This window comes from Etheostoma spectabile, chromosome 10 (genome assembly GCF_008692095.1).
Source record: "Etheostoma spectabile isolate EspeVRDwgs_2016 chromosome 10, UIUC_Espe_1.0, whole genome shotgun sequence".
Lineage (NCBI taxonomy): Eukaryota > Metazoa > Chordata > Actinopteri > Perciformes > Percidae > Etheostoma > Etheostoma spectabile.
The window spans coordinates 4,391,141-4,413,274 of record NC_045742.1 but is presented as its reverse complement, the minus strand read 5'-3'; the positions used below and the strand labels follow the sequence as shown (position 1 = coordinate 4,413,274).

The window sequence follows — 22,134 nt, the reverse complement described above, 5'->3', positions numbered from 1 at the left end:
GGTCTCTGGTGACCCATGGCTTGTTGTTGGGAAGGCAGTGTACAGTCCGGGAGGCATGGTGCTGTTTTCACAGAATTGAATTTTTTCTGTGATGCAGTCAGTCATGTTATTGATGTCCTCCCCAGATGGCTCACAGAGCATGTCCCAGTCTTTAGACTCAAAGCAGTCCTGCAGTGCCTCCTCAGCCTCCTGAGTCCACCTCCTCACAATCCCTGTGTGGACAGGATGCCTTTGGACAAGAGGTCCAGAGTTCTATTGTTTCTAGTGGGACAATAGAACTATGCCATAAGCTGTTAAATGTCACAATAACAATATTACTTGCTATATAACGATATTACTTGCCATTAACAGAAATTGAAGTGTATTCAGCTCTGCTGCTATCACTATTCTGCTAAAATACAACAGATTGCTTGTTGAATTTTAAACAAGTAAAAGAAAACCTTTTCCAACATTATTTTATTGAACACATTGAGTATAAAAGGCACAGCTTGAACACACTGAAGATAGAATAGATAGAACAGCATGCCTTTATTGTCATTATACACATGTGCAATACCTGTGCAACAAGATTGAAGCAACTCCTTTACAGTGTCAACAAGAAATCTAAAATATAAGTAGTGTAGAAGGAAAAAAAGGGCAAGGTGCACAGTTAATATTAAATATTGCACTGTAATGAAATTGCACAAAATTTCCAGTTGTCAAAGTGATACAAATTTAAATATTGTACAACAACGAAATTACACAGGATTCCAGTGTCTTCTAAAGTATTATCTATCGCACAGTAGGTGGGAAGAAGAAAGTCCGGGGGTTGGGGGTAGGCTGGGAAATGAAGTCAGTGCATATAAGTTCAGAGTGGTTATGGTTTTTGGAAAGAAACCGTTCTTGAGTCTACTAGATTGAGTTTACTATAAAAGGCACCACTTAAAAAGAATGACAGTTACCTTTTAAAAAAAGTAGTTTTCTGCTGATATTTTCTTTCAAGTAACACATCCTTCAGTGTCTATTGCAATATAGTGCAGCCTTACGCGAAATGGTTATCGCTCCAGTTGATATTGTGGAAAAAACGAGTAGTCCCTAGTAGGGACCACACTGACAAAGAACACGGAGTTCATAAATCTATTGGTTATTGTCATTGTCGATTTATTTTCATGATTAATTGTTTGGTCTATAAAATGTCATGTGAATCAGTGATTCCCAAAGCCAAACCGGATGTCCTCAAATGTCTAGTTTTGTCCACCACTCAAAGATATTCAGTTTACTGACACCGAGGTGAGAAGAAACTAGAAAACATTCAAATTAAAGAAATGGAATCTTAATTTTATTCATGAATAAGTGTTTCAGACCGATTTAATCGATTTATCAAAGTAGTTGGCGGTTAATTGAATAGTTGAGAACTAATGGATTAATCTTTGGAGCTCTAAATAAATCACCTTGTCATTTCATACAGATGGTGTTGTGTTATTGGTGTGATTAATGTGAGGGCGGGTCCATCCCTGCCAAGCAGCAACAACAAGCTGAAGCTAAATGAGTTGATTTTGGTTCTGCATTAAGTCACCTTGACAGGAGGTGTCGAGGAGAGAAGGATGGGTCGTGTCGTGTGATCTGCATTTAAACTGTCGGCATAACTCACCAGATTAACTTTGTTTTATTACCGCTCACACCGATGGGAACCAGAGGAGATGGAAGGGCAGGAAGTGGTGTGTGTGTGGTGTGTGTGTGTGTTGTGTGTGTGTGTGTGTGTGTGTGTGTGTGTGTGTGTGTGTGTGTGTGTGTGTGTGTGTGTGTGAGATGGGTTTTGGTTTTGAGGTTTGCAGTATTATATTATTTATGTACTCAGTTTTTTTTTTTTTTTTTTTTTTTTTTTTTATAACAACAATTTAGGAAACCTGTGATATTTACTTCAAATCCCACAGTCCTAGTAGGGACATCCAAATATTTTTCCACTCAGTTCAAGTCCTTAAATACTAAGTATTTACCTTACTGATATTCAATAAGTCAATTAATTGCACGATTAAAAAAACAAAACAAATGAGCTTGATAATATTTTGGGCCGCCATAGTTTCCATTTGCATGCTTGTTCGTTTTCCTTCTCTCTCTCTCTACCAAAGTGGACTGGATGACCAGTCTCGGTTCCTTAGCGTAACGAGGAGTGAGCCCTCTTGTCAGTGTCTTTGTGTGGGGAGGTGGGACACCTGACGGAGAGAAAGAAAGAGGAAATGCAAGGCACCGTCAAAAAAAGACCGTATATGAGCGATATCCCACGTGCTACTCGGATTCCGGTTTTCTCCCTTTTATTCCAAACCACACAGTTGACAACCTGCAGGTGGAGGCGGTGGAGACAGGCTCGGACATTAACGCCACCGGCTGCTGTGGACTTGTCTGTCTCGCAAGCGCTCTCGGGAAAGTGGTTGCAAGTGTCCGACGATGCACAGAACATCAACCGGTACAAGCCAACAGCTGTCTGCTGTCAGTGTGTCAGAGGCCCCAGGACGGTGAACTGAGACTCCGTTACCTGCTTGTCGGTCAACGGTTAATGATCGGTTATTTAATTTCATTGTGCTTTCTTTTGGAAGGCTGTGTGTGTCTGTGTCGGCCCGCCCCCGCGAAGCTCCAAACTCCAGAAGACCCTCGCCAAAATTGTAGAACGTACTGGGGAGAGTAGCATCTAGACGGGGTTTAGCGAGTAGTATGTAAGGGGGAAATTCCGCTTAGGGAGGTTGGTCGGGGGGCTGGATGGGTCAAACGCAGGACTTTCACCCAGGAGAGCGGGGTTCGTGTCCTGCGTGTGTCCTTAACTGTCTCGTTATTGCCGCATGTCACAGAACCGTGAGCCCACCCACGAGCTAAAGGTCTCCTTTAGCAACGTCAGTAACAACTACAAAGGCACCTGATCAAGCGTTCGCATTTTACGACATGGGAGTGACAATGTGTTGTATGTGATTGCGCATGCACGATATTGTAGGTTTGACTTTAGGTGCTTTTTAGGAAAAAATTTACACAATGAGATTTTTGATAATCTTCAATAATGTTGATAGAATGAATAAGTGGGTGAAGGCAAATAAAACCGCTCGACAAGTTCAGGAAATGACATAATTTTACTGTAATGCAGCCTGTAAAACCATGAAAAGACAACACTTGGGTCATATTATGATGTCCAAAATGATCTGTCTCATACACGGATGACTTTGTCGGATTTCACCATGTTGGAGACACAAAGCTCTGATGCAGAGAAAGTGAGAGGTGTGGCAGTATTAGGGTGGCACCTAAATGATTGATATAATAACTACACCCTGTGTGTGTGTGTGTGTGTGTGTGTGTGTGTGTGTGTGTGTGTGTGTGTGTGTGTGTGTGTGTGTGTGTGTGTGTGTGTGTGTGTGTGTGTGTGTGTGTGTGTGTGTGTGTGTGTGTGTTGTGTGTGTGTGTGTGTGCGCGCGCGCTTTCAAAGCGGGGGGAAAATGCAAGAAGAGATAAAAGTGTGTGAGATCCGATGAAGTGGGTGAGTAAGTTACGTTGAAGCTTGTATGGCCCTGAGGCCTGTATAGTCTGTGTTACCGTTTTAATAATCATCATAATCATCATTTTGTAAAGTACCTTATCATTTTGTAAGCACAACAATAGCTCTGTTGTAAGGAGAAACTATGGAAATGTGGATGTTTTTCATTTGAAAATAATGCACATTTTCTCCTCTCTCTTCTGTTGAAAGTATGAAAGTCTGTCTTTGAAAGCTTGTGTCTGGATTAGGGTTGGATAGCGAAACGCGGTGCCAACAGCGGGGCTGACGTAAACGTTAGCAACAACGCCAAATAATAACTAAAATTCCAGTGTCTTATTTCGGTGCCTGACTTTATTAAACTTTTATAGATTAAACATGGTTAAAATGCTGACAACATTATTAACCACATATTGCGATATTTTGCAATGTATTACTTTTTTTCTCTCTATAAATTGCAGGTGCGTGCGTGCGTGCGTGCGTGCGTGCGTCCAGTCCGGTTCTGGTGGTTGATGGATGCAGATACAGTATGTGCTGATCAGCTCTCATAAGGGGCCGGGTGGGTAGCGCACTGCCATGAATCCATGAGGCTAAAGTCTGATTACTCCACATAAGTTAGGGGTAAGTCAGTAGTAGGGTGTACAGGGGATATGCATATGAAGTGGTTTGGGGTCCTGCTGTAAGTCATTTTGGGGTACAATTTGGTTTTGATGAATTCTACAAGCAGCAATACCACCGGCTAAGAAATTGGCCCGTTCCACATTTTCAACAAGCGCTGCACTATTTTTTTAGGTCTCACTCTGGAGCTAAAACAGAGACCCAAACACACAGGGTGAAAAATGGATCCGCAGCAATGTGCAGTATAACAAAAAGATGGTGTTTTTTGAAAATGAAACCATATAAACCCATTCTGGTACAAGCTCAGAATACAATTATGAACCTGAAAATGAGCAGAATACGGGCGCTTTAAAAGAGGGAATTTACAAAGAAATGTGGTGCAGAATTCAGAAGAGTGTAGTTCCAAAAACATCCAGTTATAGGGTGCATGCTGCCCCTGAAAACACATGCTGCTGACGTGTTTTTAATGCTCTGGGCACCAAAAGCAAATTTTAAATTCATCTTAATTGTTTTTGGGGTTAAAGTAGAAATGGATGATTTAAAACCTGGACTTATTAACATAAAAACCAAATGCATGGATTGAGGTGGAAATATGCAAGTTTTTTTTTGTAATCATGGTTGAAACTACCTGTTTTAATGTAGGTGTAAAGGGGATCAGGGAAAGAATGCTGGGAGAGAGTAAAAGATTATAAAGAGCCATCTGAAGAAAACTGAAAAAGGAGAGAGTTATATAAATACAACACACACAGTAACACGAGGAAGTTGACTGAGTGAAGATCAAGGAAACGTGCTAAATCACTTTCTTTCATCATGTCAAGCAGACAGCTCCCATAACTTAACAGGTTTGAACAAACCAGTCATGCCCGAAAAAGCCATATTGCCAAAACACTTACTGTTGATTGTCTCTGAGCTCTGGGGCTCAGAACCAACTTGTCCAATCTGAGCTTTTCTCCACACAATGACACTCATTTCACTAAGAAAAGCTGATTATTCATCTTTGGGGAAGGCTGTATTTACGGATTGCCTGTTGCAACCCAAAATTACATCTCTCTAAAGTGAAATTCCACCTTTACAGGAAATTTTAAATCATTCCAACGAGCCTAAAGCTGCCTACACATGAAAAGCAATTTGCTCTCTGCGCGCCGCTAGGTAGGGCCTTAGACAGTTAAAGAAAAGGACCGCCAGATCCCGTTGTTCTGGACGGAGATATTAGAAGCCCTTTTCCGGTGATGGCTAGGCGTTACTGAGCCTGACGACGTAGATGTGATGTGAGCAACCCGTCTAAAAGTTGGAACTCTTCTGGTAGATGTGCAAGAGAAATCGCAATCCTTCCCAATCAGCAGAGACAGAGAGCGTAGGTATATGTTAGAGATAACATAGGCACAGGCTAATAATTGCTAACTAAAATACTAGTTAACATAAGTAGTTAAACCTAAACAGCTAATGTAAGGTCAAACTATCTGTGAGCTTACCCTGTACTATACGGTGATTCTTCTACTGTGCGGCAGTCTGCTACGGAGCCATAACGTGAACTACAAGGTAATAGAGCCTTTTATACATTGTTGTGTTTCTTTAGAAATAAACCACGGACAAATAGTCTTTAAACGCTTCAGATGTAAATTTATTCGCTGTGAAAGTGACGTCAAAATGAATGGAAGTCATGGAATGCTAACGACGGGCGTTGGCTTGGTAACATCACAATGGTGCCATAGGGAGCTATGCTTAGAGAGGGGAGGCTTACCCCCTTGGGTAGGGCGCAGAGCAAAGCGCAGTGCAGGTATTCATCATCAAGGGGGGCAAGGTAGCTACTTCCTGTTGCTAGGTAACGACAGCTGTTATCTCATTGGTTGTGCTTTCAAAAGGCCAGCGGCAACTGGGTCAAAATTGAACTTTGACCATAGTGCGAATCGGCTGGCGCAGCGCACCTCTAGTCACTCTCCTTGTACGAAATCAATGGAACGGCCGGCGCAAAGCCGTTTCGCCGCTTGATAACACATGTGGCGAAGGAAAAGTACAGTCTGTAAAACCAGAGTAGCTAGTATCAAACAACAAGAGCTCAGCTACATGCAGCACCACATTCTTTGTATTTATTATGTACTTTAGATTGCCGTGTGACGATGTGCTAACCTTGAGTAATTAAAGGGATAATGGGTTCTGATATGAGGATGAAGAGTTGACTGATGACACTAAAGGGTTTTTGGCTTCAATAAAAAGAAAGAAAAATACAATTACAGTAACAATACAGCAGTGTACATGTACAAAAAAAAGAACAACACAAGCATCTGTTCATCAATACATTACAACCACCAAATGGCCAAGATGGTGTGTGCGTGACGGAGTAAGAAAAGGCAGATTTAAGGAGGAGTGAAACAGGGGAATGGTTGTAATATGATATTACAACAATGAAGAAATTATGTAGGGAAAGTGACTATCTTTTTGTCTTTAAAGCAAATCTGAAGCAAAATATCTGAAGTGTTGCCAAAAACAAGCAAATGAATCCTGCGGGCAGCCCCTCAGCCAAATATGAAGAGATGCACGATTTCTTCGGGTATCGTTTTAATCAGAGGAGGAGCATCAGGGATAGTTCACAGTTTCAGAGTTTGACGTCACAATGAAATAGCCTCAAGGTTGACTTCTCCCTCTTGTATTTGGTTTTGCCACTGTGAATGGAGACAGTTGTCCCAAAGACATTGTGTCACACTTCAAAATGGGACAATAACTGATAAACTCTGTGTGTGTGCGAGTGTGTGTGCGTTCCCCCAGCAGGTCCCAGGCAACAGGAGCAGATCTGCTGGTTCGGACACAGTCATGCTCCACTAATATACACAACACGCTGTCTCTCCGTCCGCTCGTCCATCTGTCTCCCTCTCCCGTATGTTTCTGGTTGCCTGTCTGCCTGCTATCGACCAAATACTTTCATCTTTCTCCACTCCCTCTGTTCTGCCGGTTTTAGCATGTTCCCATAATTCATCGTTAAATATTTTTGTGACCCAATGCCGCCTCACTGCCTGTAAAGAGACAGCCTACTGCAGTGTGTGTGTGTGTGCGTGTGCGTGTGTGTGTGCGTGTGCGCGTGCGTGTGTGTGTGCGCGCATATTATTTCACTAATAACGGCGGGTTAAGGGAAAAAGAAGAAAATCAAACTTACTGGAACACAGAAAAACAGATCAATAAAAATCATAACACATGTGATACTACCCTTGAAAACAATATTAACTAATATTAGAACTATTGATCAAAATACAGTTCATTAGTGTTCCTGTGCATATGTGGTGGGAATGTAAACAAGCCTGCCGGCCTAAAGCCCATCTCATGACCACTAGAGGTTGCACTCCAATATGAAAGTATTGGAGGAAACAAACCAAATACTCAAGATTTTGCTTCTTTAGTTTTTTTTTTGTGTCGGATAATATATTAAAAATAAAATTTAAAAAAACGTGGTTTATTAAATTCTTAGGAACTCATTTTGATAGCCTTACTGATACACATTAATATAATGACTAGCAGGTACAGGGCCAGATATTTCCCTCAGGAGTTGGTGGGGGAGCAAAACAGCGCAAGAAGTCGAGTGGAAATTGGATCAGGTGGACCCAAACCCCTACAAATAAATGACAATGATGCTCTACTGGTGTGCGGGATGTGTAAATGCTGTAGGTAATAATGTATAATGCATTTGCAGTAACAGTATGTTGTGTAGACAGCTTGTTTTGTTGGCAAATCAAATCTTTACTGGTCCTCTCTAAATCTAGATTGATGAAAGTCTTACCTATCATCTCAGGTAAATCTTAAAGGACAAAGTGCAAAATTAATCTAGGGTTTAATAACATATGTGTACCGAGTCAATCGTTCTTTGGGAACTGTTTTCATGCTAATCGAATGTGTCTGTAGCTTGAACAACGCTACCACAAACCGGTCGCTAGCTGCTAACGCTAGCTTTCAGGGCGTCGGATAATTTCTATTTATATCACTGACAAGGCTCAAAATAGCACCGCACTTCAACAGTAGCATAATGAGGGTCCCCAATGTAAACCGAAGCATTACAAACTTGGTAAGTGTACAGACATTTTATTAGAAAGATATGATATAAAGACAGTAGAGTTTGCGTAAACAGACAGGCGCCATCATGAAGAACAAGCATGACCAGTCAAATACCAACGCAGAGCATTTTGTTTCAGTTCCGCAGCTCAGTGAAGCACTTCAAACATTTATTATTAATTTTTATGAAATATTTCTATTTTTATATACAGTATAGTTGAAAGGGTTAAAATAAAAAAATATTTACCTACACCTTTTTCTTGTTTAAAATAATTTACTTTATATATATATATATATATAAATGTATGTATATGGAGCGTGATTTAAAAAGGCTGACCTTGAAATTGAAAGAAAAAAAAAATGTGGCTGCACCTAAATTAAAAAGTTAGGCGCACCAGTGCAACCAAGGCAGAAAGTTAGTCTGGAGCCCTGTAAAGGAATAATAATGGTGGTGTTTGTTGTGTTTGAGCTTTTTAAACTGTGCCGTGCACCTAATTTCAGTAGGGAGTCTGCATTGTGACAATAAAGCAAAAGCAGAGGGGAGAAGATCAGAAAACACATCCTTTGTTTTATTTTGCTGAGCTGAGTTCTTATTGCGAGGGGTAATGTGGAAAGCTCTGATATCTAGATGTTAACCATCTGTATTACAGTTCTCCCTAAAACACACTCTTTTTATTTATAACTTGCAAGATTAAAATCAGTATGATGCCTGACATTAAGGCCCTGCCCCCTGCTGGGGCCAGTCTTATATTAAATAAGTTATCATTTAAGCGTCTTTATTAGTTACAATCAAACTAATTCATATAATTCAATGTGACCATGAATTTGAATACTGTTTCACTTTCAGGAAAATAATTTAATGTTGGGATTTGAGCATACAATTATGTTAGAAAGTAAACATTTTATATCAAACAGATTATCAGCCTTCAACCTTGGCCCTTAAGAGCGAGAAGCAGACTTTGCAAAGTATCAACTGAAGAACATTTTGCACCTTCTCTGTGGAATTCCAGACTGAAAATGTAACCGTGATATCCAGGTGGCTGAAGTGTGGGTTGGTGATGAGTAAAGAAAAAACGGACTGATCTCATGAAATGGCGTGTGTATGGCTCGCCAATTCATATGCCATTATTGGCGTTTTATCAAGACGCATGCTCTCTTTTTAATGTGTTTATCAACAGCGCTTGTCCATTGACTTACATTACCATGCGATAGCGTGTGAATTTACGGCGTAGCGAGGAGAAGGAAAGGGCGAAATTCCACATGAGGAGATTGGTCGAGGTGGTGGATGTGTATAAAACAGGACTTTCACCCAGGAGACCGGGGATCTCGTCTTGCGTAGCACGTTTCCTTTGTGTCCTGCTTGTCACGTTTGCTAAACTCAACCGTCGGTTTCTTTTTTTTTACTAAAACCAACTTTTATTAAACCCAACCAGTTCTTCTTTTCCTAAACTCAACCGTAGCTTTCTTCTTGCGATAACACGGCAAATAACTATAACGGTGCAAGTGGTGATAACACGGCTAGGGGCGTGTGTGTTTTACTCCCGTTTAATATAATGTAGACATACATGCGGATAGCTCAAAATGCATGCAGATAACACACCACTTGGCTTAATAAAGTAGGGGTGTATGTTTACGTGAAGTCATGTTGGAAAAAAAACATGACACCTGAAAGAGTTTCTTTGTTTCAGATTGAAACAAACTAAAGGGAGGAATCTGATAAGCCTGCAGAGTAGATCTACCAACCTTCCTCTATAGCACCATTTCAATTTAATAATAGCACACAGCGACAAACCCAGATCAACACAAAACCCTGTAATAATACACATCTGTCACTAAGGTTTGGTCAGTGAGAACATAAATTAAATCACAGTGCATTTCTCCGCTGGCGCACCAATGTTTTGACCGATGACTGCTCTGCCGACTCTGACCAGCTCACCCGTAGACTGAAGGTAGGATACTTTCAGAATCCGTATCTCACTCAAAATAGCATGGATGGTTGTTATTCCAAGTTTGTACGTGTGTGGAAGCACCAGAGACACAAAATAACACCCCAAATCCCAGTTACTACATACATACCATTACATACCATTATAAAATGGCAGTGAATACATTTACGTGTTGCAACTGCTACACAACAGTCCCTAAATAAAGTACTATTATCTATTTGAGGATGCATGTCTTATGATGCTGTCTGGATGCGCAGAAAATTTTCTTTTTGAAAACAAATGTAAGTATTTATGTATTTGTTGGCTTCCACCCTCCTTACCCAGCTGTCACTTGTGGCCAAAAGCAAAAAGACTGATTGTACAGACCAGCTCCCAGTGTAAACACTGTAGCTGTATGAGTGTTAAGTACAATTCTCAAATCAATGCTTTATGAAAAACAATCATGCCACATTTGACTGTGTATACACGTAAACCCAATCCTCACAGAAGATGTGTTTACACATTGATGATTGTGGATCTGCCTGTGTTCTCAGATATCCATTCAGTTTGCAGATGATTACAGCTGCCTATCACACAATCAATCCATAGAACAAAGGAGGGTCAAAAACACAAGTACACAGACAATCACATGACAAACCTCACATACAAAATACAGTACAAATAAAAACTTGTATGCTAATATTAGTAGTGAGAAAATCCATTTATCTTAAGGCGAGTGGGAATGCGCTAGCATAAACATATTTGCATAGGTGAAGGAATTATTTTGTTTCTTTTTATTCTCGGTATGTAACCTTTCCCCTACTGTAGCATTCACAGTGTTTCCATTCGGAGGAACCAGGTTACAATCTGTCCCAGCATGCCTCTGTCTATCCTCTATTCACTCCCCCCATTTCTTTTTTCCTCACTTAGTATACTTTACTTAAGTGTGCATTATACTGTACAGTATTTGATGTTTCAGATAATATATTTTATTTATCCCTGGGGGGACATTTGCATGTCACAGCAGCAGTACACAAACAAAGCCACGCGGTAAAAACGTTTCGCTCTAATACAAATGTCAAACACAAGTAGTAACAAGTGCACGCAAGTGTGCAAATTGAATATAATTATCCTTTTAAGGTGTCCCCCAGGGTTCGGTGCTCGGTCCCCTCTTAATCTTCTACATACTTCCCCTCGGTCACATCGTACGCCACCATGGCCTACATTTCCTCTGTTACGCCGGACAAGAACCTGCTATAAATGACCTTTTTCCATCTCAACAACATTGCCCCTGTTTGCCCTCCCTCATCCTTCTCAGCCTTTAAAATGTATTTCAAATTAGACATTACACTTCAAAACGTTTTGTATTCATAACCCTATTGTATTAGTTCACAAATTTTCTACAACAATAATAGCGGTTACTTTGTTTAAGTCACTCCTTGATTTTTTTAAACTTTGGAGCAAAATGTGGTTCTTGGGAAAAAGTTACAGAATCTTTTGTTTTTCTTGACATAATAAAGACGTTTTCAACCTAAATCTGTGCCTAAAAATGTATCAGAATGGAGGAGATTAAGTCTTTGACTCTCAGAACCCCCAGACCGCTGCTTCACATGTGCCCCCCCAGCCAAAGGCCCATTCTGATGCAGGAAAAACCCTCAAGTCCATGGAAATCTTTCACGGGTTCCCAGATTAGAAAAGAATCCAGTGAAAAAATATGAAAAAACAACTAAAAATATAAATTTTCTCTACATTATGCAACGTTTTAAATAAAATGAACAGTATTTTAGTGAGCAAGTGAGGGAATCCAGCTTATGAATGAGTTTCTGTTCTATAATGGAAAGCGTGGGTAAAATTGATTTAAAATTTCACTGACTAAATCTGGATACTAACTAACATTAGGCCAAGAAGCTGGCAGGTAAATAGGAAAAAATATTATTGTGTCTTAATTCAAACCACGGTTTGTGCAGAAGTTGGGTCAGTTTTTAAAGAAACGGAAAAATTCATGTTTTCCATGAATGAATGGTGGCTCCAGAGATCTTCCTCTTTATGTTGGTAGAACAAGAACACTTCAGCCTGCTGCTGCCTGTATGATCCTTATCTTTGCTTTAAGTGAGATGGGGGCAAACACTGTAAATCAAACCTACCTCAGTGGTGGTCACTACTTTACAACCCTCAGGGAGTGGGGGAGGTTACAGAAATGGAGAAACAGTGTGTCATGCAACTTTTTATTGCTTAATGTGCTTTTGTTTTTTAGGTATGGTGAGGTGGGTTTGGAGGATCTACCTGTTTAAATTAGCCAGTTGGTCCTTCTGTTTTTTATCAGTGAATTTCATTTTAGTTTATTGTTCAGCAAAACAATGTAGAAGCGGGACTATTAAAAGGCCAAGTTCACGCACCATAAATATCATGATATGCTTTTTGTTAGAAGGAATTCAGGTTCAACGTTGCTCTGATCTTTATCAGTCTGAATCAGTCCGAATCTCATGGGAATTTACAGTTGAACAGGAACTAAAATATACTGTGCCGGAAGCTATGGAACAACATATTTGATAGACAAGCTCATTTGGTCAATGTAATGAAATCAGGCCATTCTCATGAACCATACGTTTGAAAATCTACGCAAAGTTAAGCACTGTAGTTTGTATGATGTCCACGTTTTCTTGTTGTTGTTGTTGTTGTTGTTGTTGTTGTTGTTGTTGTTGTTGCTGTTGTTGCTGTGCCCACCACATTGACTGCTGCTGAATGAGAATACGGCTGACTGCGGAGGGAGGTGGTCGGGGTGATGAGTGGGTCTTAACATACAGAACTTTCAAGCCAGAGAGCGGAATTTGTTTCCCGGGTGGAAAAAAGACTTTCACAGAAGAGAGATGCCTCACTCTGGAGCTAAAAAAGAGAGCTCAACACACAGGGTGAAAAGAGGAGCTGCAGCAATGTGCAGTACAACAAAAATATGTAAACCTATTCTGATATATCCTTTTAATACAATTATGAACCTGAACATGAGCACTTTAATAGTTGACAACTAATCAGTCAGGCTAGTCTTTGCAGATCTAGTTCAGACTGTTAACTTACTTTGTCCTTTGGCCTTCTCATGGCCCCACATTCCTCATCACTTCTGTGGGGAGAGAGTGACAAAGTGAAATTTTTGACAGACACACTGATGACACGTTTTGAAAAAAGTCAGCTGAAGACTATTCAAGGCCCTGCAGCCACACTCCATTACTGCAAACTGCTTTGGTCAACATGTGACGGCAGTTTTCCTTTCAGTATCTGTCAATCTGGATGTGACAGGGTGACACATGAACAGGATATAGCTGAACCGATAAACTCAGAGCTGACCCTGCCTTCGCACTGAGTACCTCAGATGATGGGTTGCTACACTCTGTCTGGTTGTGGGCGCCAGTTGCATTCTTTAAATTTGTCTGTCATAACATTACATTTAACAAATTACCATAGCTAGTTAGTAAGTGTCAATTACTTAGGCCCGTCCACACCAAGAGCGCTTACTATAACCTTACGTATAACGACATGCGCATCCACACTACTGAATGATAACTGCTGATAATAAGCTGACAATATACTAACACAGCAGACGTTGCAACGTAAGATTGCGGGAATGTCTGTAGGAATATCCTACAGATTCATGAATACAGATACAATTTATGAACCAAAAAAAATCTACCGGCAGTCCCTGGGGGGCCGACACAGCTGCCCTCCAGGCTACAGCGGGAGCTCCAGAGAGGCGGGGATAAGAGGCATGTGGGGTTGCACTTGTTTCTTTCAATAGTCCAAATATAATTTTGCTGTATTAAGAATACAAATAAGACCATCATGCAACTTATATTGCAGCCAATCAGCTTTCGTGTTATGGCTGCAAGTCTCTTTCGGATTGTACCACAGACATAAAACTGATTTTATTCTTCAAGTGGTGAAGTGCAAAAAACTGAATTAGTTGATGTTGTGATAAATTTCATTCATAATGCTCTAAAAAAGGGTTTAAAAAGCCTTAAATTTGACTTTGGGAAACCTGCTTAAACTCCTATGGAAGCAATTTGTCGGTGCCTAAAATGTATTGAAGTTGGGTACTCAGACCTAGTTTTTGTTTTTCACTACGCTGTAGGTTGTAGGGCGGCTGTAGTTCACGTGGTAGAGTGGTCTTATACCAATCGGAAGGTCGGTGGTTCGATCCCTGGCCCTGTAGTCCCATTTCGAAATGTCTTTGGGCAACTATGTGAAAGTGCTTTGAGTAGTCATTAATACTAGAGAAGCGTTGTATAAATACAGTCCATTTACATTGGTTGACACTCAACACTCTTCAGAGTTGCTGGTTAGTTTAGCAAAAAAAAGTGACACATTAACAGCAGACCTTGTCTTGCCAAGTCTGGACAGCATGAAGAAAGAGTGTTTCTCATAACTTTACACGGACAACAATGTAACTGACAACTAACAAGCATAAGATACAGGGACATTTTGGGTCCAATTACCTTTTGAAAGCAAGCTTCCTTCTGGAGGTAGTATGTAATACAATCTGCAACCATAATACTGTCTGCCTGCCTGGAGGGTAGGAATCAGTTTGTAAACTTACAAAATGGTTTGTACTTGGGTACAGTATTACACAATTTGGTAGCCGGGTTGGAACAAGGGGTGGAGCACGCGCACATACTGTATACTGAGAGGTTTATGCCTCAAAGCAGGGGTCCAGGGTTTGAGTCCAACCTGTGAAGATTTCCTGCATGTCTGCCCCCTCTGTCCCCTTTCGCTGTCCTATCAAACATTTAAGGTGATAAAAGATAAAATAATCTAAATAAAAAACAAGATTATTACACAATTTGTATTTAGTAGGGCAAAATGCGTTGGTAAAACTTCTCTCCAACCTCAGCGACATCTAACAGATGATGTATAGCGCAGTATAGTTGTTGGCAGATATAAGTGTATTCAGTGTACAGTATTCAGTTTTTGTTTTTCTTTGTCCAAATTAAACCCCCCTCCCCCCTTTTCATGTTTTTGTCACTTATTTCCGCATTTTTTTCTTCCCTTTTACAATGTTTTTGTCAATTTTCTTCAGCGCTTTTTTAAGTCCTTGTCCCCGCCAACATTTTTAAAGCTTTTTCTATTATTTTTGTCACTTACTTTAACGTTCTTTTACCATTTCTTTTTTTTTTCAAAGTCCATAAATTGAATAAAACACCCAAATTCAAAGAAAGGAGTGAACTGATCTGTTATTTTACTTGGATAAAGCGTCGTATGGAACCATCCACGTAATTGGTTTGGACATTTTGGTTGATAGAAACACAAATTTCTGATATGGAAACTTTTAGGAAATAGGTTAGGTTTGACCCAAGGACAACAGGAGGGTTAACTTAGAAGAGCTCAGGCAGTAAAGATAACTTTCCTAAGAAAGACAAAACAGAAATGCACAGAAACGTTTGCCATTTAAAGTTGCCTTGCCACACGTATTTCATTACTTTATGTATGAAGTTTTTTTCTGAAGATTTTTTTTCTTCATTTTTGTGGAAAAAATGCCTTGGTTACCTTGTTTCAAGCCATTCTAGCGTGGTATAGAAAGCCTGCAGGAACATTAGGCTCCATATGGGCCAGTTTTCATTAATATTCAACGAGCTCAGCTGCTTGACTCTGATTGGCTAATACCTAGCCAGTGAGAGCCTGGCTATCAGTATCTTCTACCCATCGCAACTGAACAAGCTCATGAATATTAATGAGCTCAGGCAACATGACATCAGACTGACCAGCTGTTGTGATTGGCCTGATTTCTCCTCTTATGTCTTTTTAGTGGCTAGAGCTGACAGAGGAGGGAGCAGTTCATTTTCACACAAACCTAACAGATTTCAGAAAAGTAAAAAGGGGTTTGTGTGGCAGGGCACCTTTAAAGCCAATTTGCTCTGAATTAAAAAAAAAAAAAAAAAAGTATTTCCTTTGCCTGTGGATTTAAAAAAAATCGGTCTGTGTTTTCTCTTTCCTAATAGCGTTGTCCTTGCATGACCGTTATATTGAACAATACCACGAGTCAGAAGTCTTTAAATCTGAGGGCCCAACACCAAAATCTGCTGAGACATTTAGTTCCAGTGTGTCAGTCAGGACAGAAGCATGAGCTGAATGAGTGCAAATGTAAATGTTGAGCAGTATGGATCGAACAGCATGAGACCGTGGATTTCAGCTTTCATTTCCTCCAGGCTCTCCTGCTCTTTGCTAAGGTTCACCTGCTGCCGGTGGCTGCATGCCCACCTTCTGTTGGTGTTTATTTCTGGACCATCCCTCCGTCCTTTTTCTCCTCTCACTGTTCATCTTTCTCCCTCTCCCCTTTATCACCACCCTGTGCCTCTTTGTCCATCTCTTTGCATCTCACAAAGCCATTTTCTGATTAATTCCACCACTTTCTGTTTCCTTGTTGTCCCTCTTCCGCCTCTTCATATCTACTCTCAAACACCACATCCTCCTTTTCTTTGTTTTCATTCCTTTGTAACTCCCTCCCTCCAGCTCCTTACATTTGTCTTTGCTTCACATGTTGTTTACCGTCGTCATCCTCCTTTTCTCACCTCTTTTCTGTCATCACCCTCCCATGACATGTTTCTTTTTCTGTCTTCTTCCCTCTATTGAGCTTCACCTCCTTGCCGCTTTTCTCCCCATCACCTCCTTTTTAGCCCCTCTGTCCTCCCCCCCCCCTTCTCTCTCTCTCTCGCTCTCTCTCTCTCCACAGGTCCATGTGTTCTCTCTCTCTCTCTCTCCTCTGTCTCATCAGGTCTCTCTAACTTGGCCTAGAAGTACTGGGCATCGGGCCTCAGGGAAGCTTCCGCTCTCCTTCTGTTCCAGCTTTAAAGGGATAGTCCACTTTTCACTAAAGACAATTTTTAAGTTTCATTGTAGTTTACACACATTAGCTCAGAGGGTTAACGTCTTTGTCACCCTGAACGTCCCACTGAACCCTTGTTAAACAAATCTGGCAGTTCAATAAATTGTTACTCTATTATATATATATATATTATATATATATATATATATATATATATATACATTCAAAAAAGGGAGAACAGATAATAAAAAGTATATTCATATATATTAAACAGCCAAAAAAAGTTGAGAAATCAATATTATTCCAGTATTCATCACAATGATTTACCGCTCTATACAGTAAATGTGCTGGATCCCTGCTCCAGTTAGATATCAACTGACTTTTTGTCTTTTGTTACTCACAGGCCACTGTAATCTGTGCCTCAGGTCTGTCAGGGATTTTGCAATTCTTCGCTCTCTAAATCTTGATAAGATAGAAATAACTGCCACCTTAATTCAGTCACGTACTATAGATTAGACGCCACCATCGCCCGCATTATGCTCCCACTCATTTCTGTTTGTGTTTTAACAACAGCAACACACTAAGCCTTCATGCTTAACCAAGACTGGTCAGCAAAGCACGATGCAAGGGGTTTCCACTTCAGCCTGCAGTTCATAAATTAACTAATTAAAAACCAAAACATATTTAGTCAAAGATGCCCTACATACTGAAAATTTGGGGTTTGTCGGAGTTAAAACTAATGGGCGATTAATCAATTAATTGATAATCAAACAAAAACCTTTTCTGCTTCTGTCATTGCAAATAGGAGAATGTGCTGCTTTTCTTAGAGAGGTCACATTGGGCTCCAGTGAGGCCAAGGGGTTTTTCACCTGTTTGTTTCTTTTTTGTTTTGTTTTTTGAGATTGTTATGGGGGGCATTTCGTCCTTTAATTGATAGGACAGTTGTAGACAAGAAAGGGGGTAGAGAGAGAGGAAAGACGTGCGGCAAAGGGGCACAGCTCCGGATTCAAACCCTGGGCCGCTGCGGTAAGGACTGAGCCTTTCTACATGGGGCACACGTAGCTACCAGGGTGCCCTATTTAAAGTTCTTAAAGATCCCATGACATGGTGCTCTTTGGATGCTTTTATATAGGCCTTGGTGGTCCCCTAATACTGTATCTGAAGTCTTTTATATAGACCTTAGTGGTCCCCTAATACTGTATCTGAAGTCTCTTTTATATAGACCTTAGTGGTCCCCTAATACTGTATCTGAAGTCTCTTTTATATAGACCTTAGTGGTCCCCTAATACTGTATCTGAAGTCTTTCCCAAAATTCAGCCTTGGTGCAGATTTAAAGCCACTAGAGCCGAGGGGGCAGGGGTGCAAGGTGGAGGGTGCGGGTGTGGCCTTGACCAACTGCCACTTTGCTCGTTTGAAAGCCATGATGTCTCTCTCTCATGGGTGGGTCAAATTCTCCAGATCAGCCCATCCGAACTTTCATTTTCTTAAAGGCAGAGCAGGATACCCAGGGCTCGGTTTACACCTATCGTCATTTCTAGCCACTGGGGGGCCATAGGCAGGCTGGGGGAACTCATATTAATGTAATATTACAAAAAACTCATAAAGTGACATTTTCATGCCATGGGACCTTTTAAGTTAAAGCTATTTGTGCTACTTCTGTTGCCCCCCATGAGGAATTCTAAGTTACAACAAAACTGTCAGTGTGTCCACATGATACAAGCCTTCAGTGATCGCGCACTACCTCCACCACACAGTTGCTAGTAGCCAAGGAGGACACGGAGGATTAAAAAAACATGATGGACTCTTCAGTAGCGACAATTTTTCCAGAGACTAGCATTGGCCCATTCTTCTGAGCTTAAACGTAAGCATTATTCAAAGTTGCTGAATTGAGATATTTGCTTAGGGTGACACAGGAATCAGTTGTCACTGCCATCCCATCCCAAGCCCATGATAATAGTCCCGTGTGTGCCTTTGGTTAATTGTGGTCAAATCACTAAGGTTGCCTCGGAAATTTAGGCTACACTACACATGCATTACCTGCAGGCCTAGGCCATTTCATTACGTAATTCCCGACGGAGATCTTCTCACACTCAAAACACACATTACTCCGTCCCGCTCCCATTGATTTCTATGCTCTATTCCGTCCCGGTCACGTTACCAACAGTGAAATTGACTCCCAAATCCCCTGCATCCCCCCAAAATTTACGCCTATGCTGAGAGATCTGCAAAATCAACATGCTCGCTCACCCACTCACTCACTCACTCACTCACTCACTCACACACACACACACACACACACACACACACACACACACACAAACAATGATGCACAGTCCTGGCCCAAGGCCTGAACCCACAGGCAAGAGAGGGAAGGGGATTGGGGGGGGGGTCCACAATCTGGGCAAATGGTGTGTTGTGTGTGTGTGTGTGTGTGTGTGTGTGTGTGTGTGTGTGTGTGTGTGTGTGTGTGTGTGTGTGTGTGTGTGTGTGTGTGTGTGTTGTGTGTGTGTAAGAGAGGAGGGACAGTGTGAGAAGTGGGTGGAGATGGAGCTCCTGAGGGTGTGTTGAGGTGTCTCAGCAGCTCTCTGGTTCAGAGCCTTTGTAACTTGAAGTTAGCGGCAGTGTTTCAGCTGTTGAAACACACTCCTACAGCTCTGTATGTGGGTTTCTTACCGTATCTTCACTCCTTTTATTTTCTTCATTGACTCTCAAACCGCTATGGGAGTACACTGGTTGCTGCCGTCCTGTCAAAGGATTTTTAAAGTTCCTGAAGTGTGAAGGAAGAAAAAAGAGACGGATATTCCAAGAAGAGTTGCCTAACCTGACCTGAGGTAAGTTGTCCTCGTTGTTCACCATGCATGCTGTTTCATTCTATCTCAAACTGTTGTGTTGTGCTGTTTATTGTGGTGTATAAAGCCTCTATTTATTATCACTATTACTAAACACAGCCCATGAGTGTGTATAAACAGAGTAAGATTGCCTCAGAAGACGAACTAAACTTTTTTTGCAACACATGAAAGCAATGCTGGGAAATTATTAGTTTTTTTTGCACGTAACGCTTGTTAAATCATGTTAATGTTCCAGTTAAAATCATGCAGTTAAAATATGCGCATGATGTTCCTCCTGATGCTTTAGAATGTGTTCAGAGCACCAAATGGTGCCAAAGAGAGATTTTAAAATCAATCAATCAAGGAATTTAAGTTCTCTCAGAGAAAAGAAAAGTGAATGTGTGTGTGTGTGGCTGTGTGCGTGGTTTCGAAAAAGGATGTGTAAACATGGCCTTTCTGACAGTTTCAGCTCGGAGCGTTTGAATGGGAGAGGACGAGAGGTAAAGAGAAGCAACTGAGGCATGTCGATTCATGTGGCCGAGCTCTTGACTTTGGTGAAAGCGTCCCTCCCTTCTCTTAGTTTTCTCCTGGAGCCGATTTCTTCTGTGTGGTGTGGAATTGCTCAATCATATTTGTGAAGCAATGACAACGCATGTACCCACATCTTCTGCAGTTTCAGATCAGGAGGTGTTCTCTCCTGTTTAAAGTGTATTGAATCCTGTCACTTCCCGTTGAGGCCAGATAGCATGGCGATGAGTGCCAAGATAACGTTAACGTTAAGGACTGACCAATCCATTTCTGTAAAGGTAACTTTCTATAATGGAAAGCGACACACAGGTGGTTGTTTCGTTAACGGTGTGGAAAGAGAAATGCTCATGTTCCGCAACCTTACTTGACCTGAAAGTTGCCTCAGGCTGTATTGTGTTTTGATTATAAGGCATCTAGGCACATAATTGTTTTTGACGACCCTGGAGAAATGCCATATCTATGATAAGTATACCTTGTTAAAGTAGGATTTAGTTTAATTTTTGGATCATGTAAAGTTTTTGTCATGAATACATTGTCCGCAGGAACGTTGACATATTACAGTCAAGCATGTGCAAACCATTCAGTCTGGACTGAGAGCTTTTTCAATGAGCTATTGGGCACTTTGTCAAAAGATGAGCCTCATTAACGACAACTCTAGGACCACGGCTGTTTGGAGTATTTGAAATAAAGTCTAGACTTGTAGGATGGATGGAACTGCCCGTCATAAAGCATAAATGAATGTTACCCTCATAGTACCCTGCAATTACGTTGTTGGCATCTTGACTGTTTTATTGTTTGACTGACTATAAGCTGCAGAAGGTCATTCAGGGTAGTTAGGAAATTAATTAAAGTTAAAAAAGAATATAAAAGTATTCATATTCCATAATGCTTAGTTCAGATAAAAATCACAAAGTGCTTTACATTAAACACTGACATGATACATGATAAAAAACACAAAACACAATTAAAGTTGCAAGCAGCGTTGGACGGGCCCTCTCACCACCTTGCACTCTCTGCTGAGTTCAATGATATCTCACACAGTACTCTTCCTTAAACGGTTCAAACGTTATAAAAGGGGCGTGGCCTGAGTAAGTGGACGTTGTTAAAGTATAGGACCCATCTCGGTATCACATGTAGCCCCCACCTAAGTTTCATGTAAATCAGATGATGTTTGTCATGTAAGGCTGATTTCCTGTTGCCAGAGGGGGGGGGGCGATATGACCAAAAGTCAGTTTTGGCCAAGACAAGATGTCTTTAGGCCTAGACTCTTCGTTCATCAATAAATGCTCAAAATGGCCGCCACATCATGCCCACACCAGTTGACAGAAAGTTTTTCTTTTAATACATTTTCATCTTTAACGTCTTTAGATGTTAAAGACCAAATGTCATCAGTCCATCGGATGAAATCTCTAGGAGGAGTTTGTTAAAATACAGCACCTTGACCTTCCCGGTGGAGGCTTACGGCAGACTGCTACAACTACGAGCGTGGATCACATTGTGTGGTGTCATAAATCTTCAAAACATCATCTGCACAAGCGCAGGACAGAGCATGCAGGCACAGATCAGGTACCGACACAAGCCCTACGACCAAATTTGAAGTTGATCGGATGAAAGGAGTTTGTTAAAGTACGACACATGGAAATGACCAAAATCACACTAATTTTGACTTCCTGTTGGGTTTAGGGTATGGCTCCAGTGATGATTTTTGTACGTCTTTACATGCTTCACGTGTGTACAAAGATTCGTTAGTCTACGTCAAACGTACTGCAGGGGCTCAATTTCTTTTTATTTTGTAGGGGGCGCTAAAGAGCTATTTTGTGCACCTATTCCCAAATCCCTTAAAATACCTACATGTCACCAGAATTAATGCTGCCGTCGGCGCTCGAGCCCTAATTAAATTAC

General features: G+C 41.0%; 1 protein-coding gene across 3 annotated transcripts in view; it reads left to right on the top strand.

The window, feature by feature from the left end:
* The first annotated feature begins 19,451 nt into the window (after nucleotides 1–19,451).
* Nucleotides 19,452–22,134, top strand: part of fat2 (FAT atypical cadherin 2) — a 119,443-nt gene continuing 116,760 nt past the window's right edge. For all 3 annotated transcript variants that reach the window (XR_004333767.1, XM_032527591.1, XM_032527592.1), the window contains exon 1: nucleotides 19,452–19,707. The gene's annotated coding sequence lies outside the window, so the exon portion shown is untranslated. The remainder of the gene's footprint in view (nucleotides 19,708–22,134) is intronic.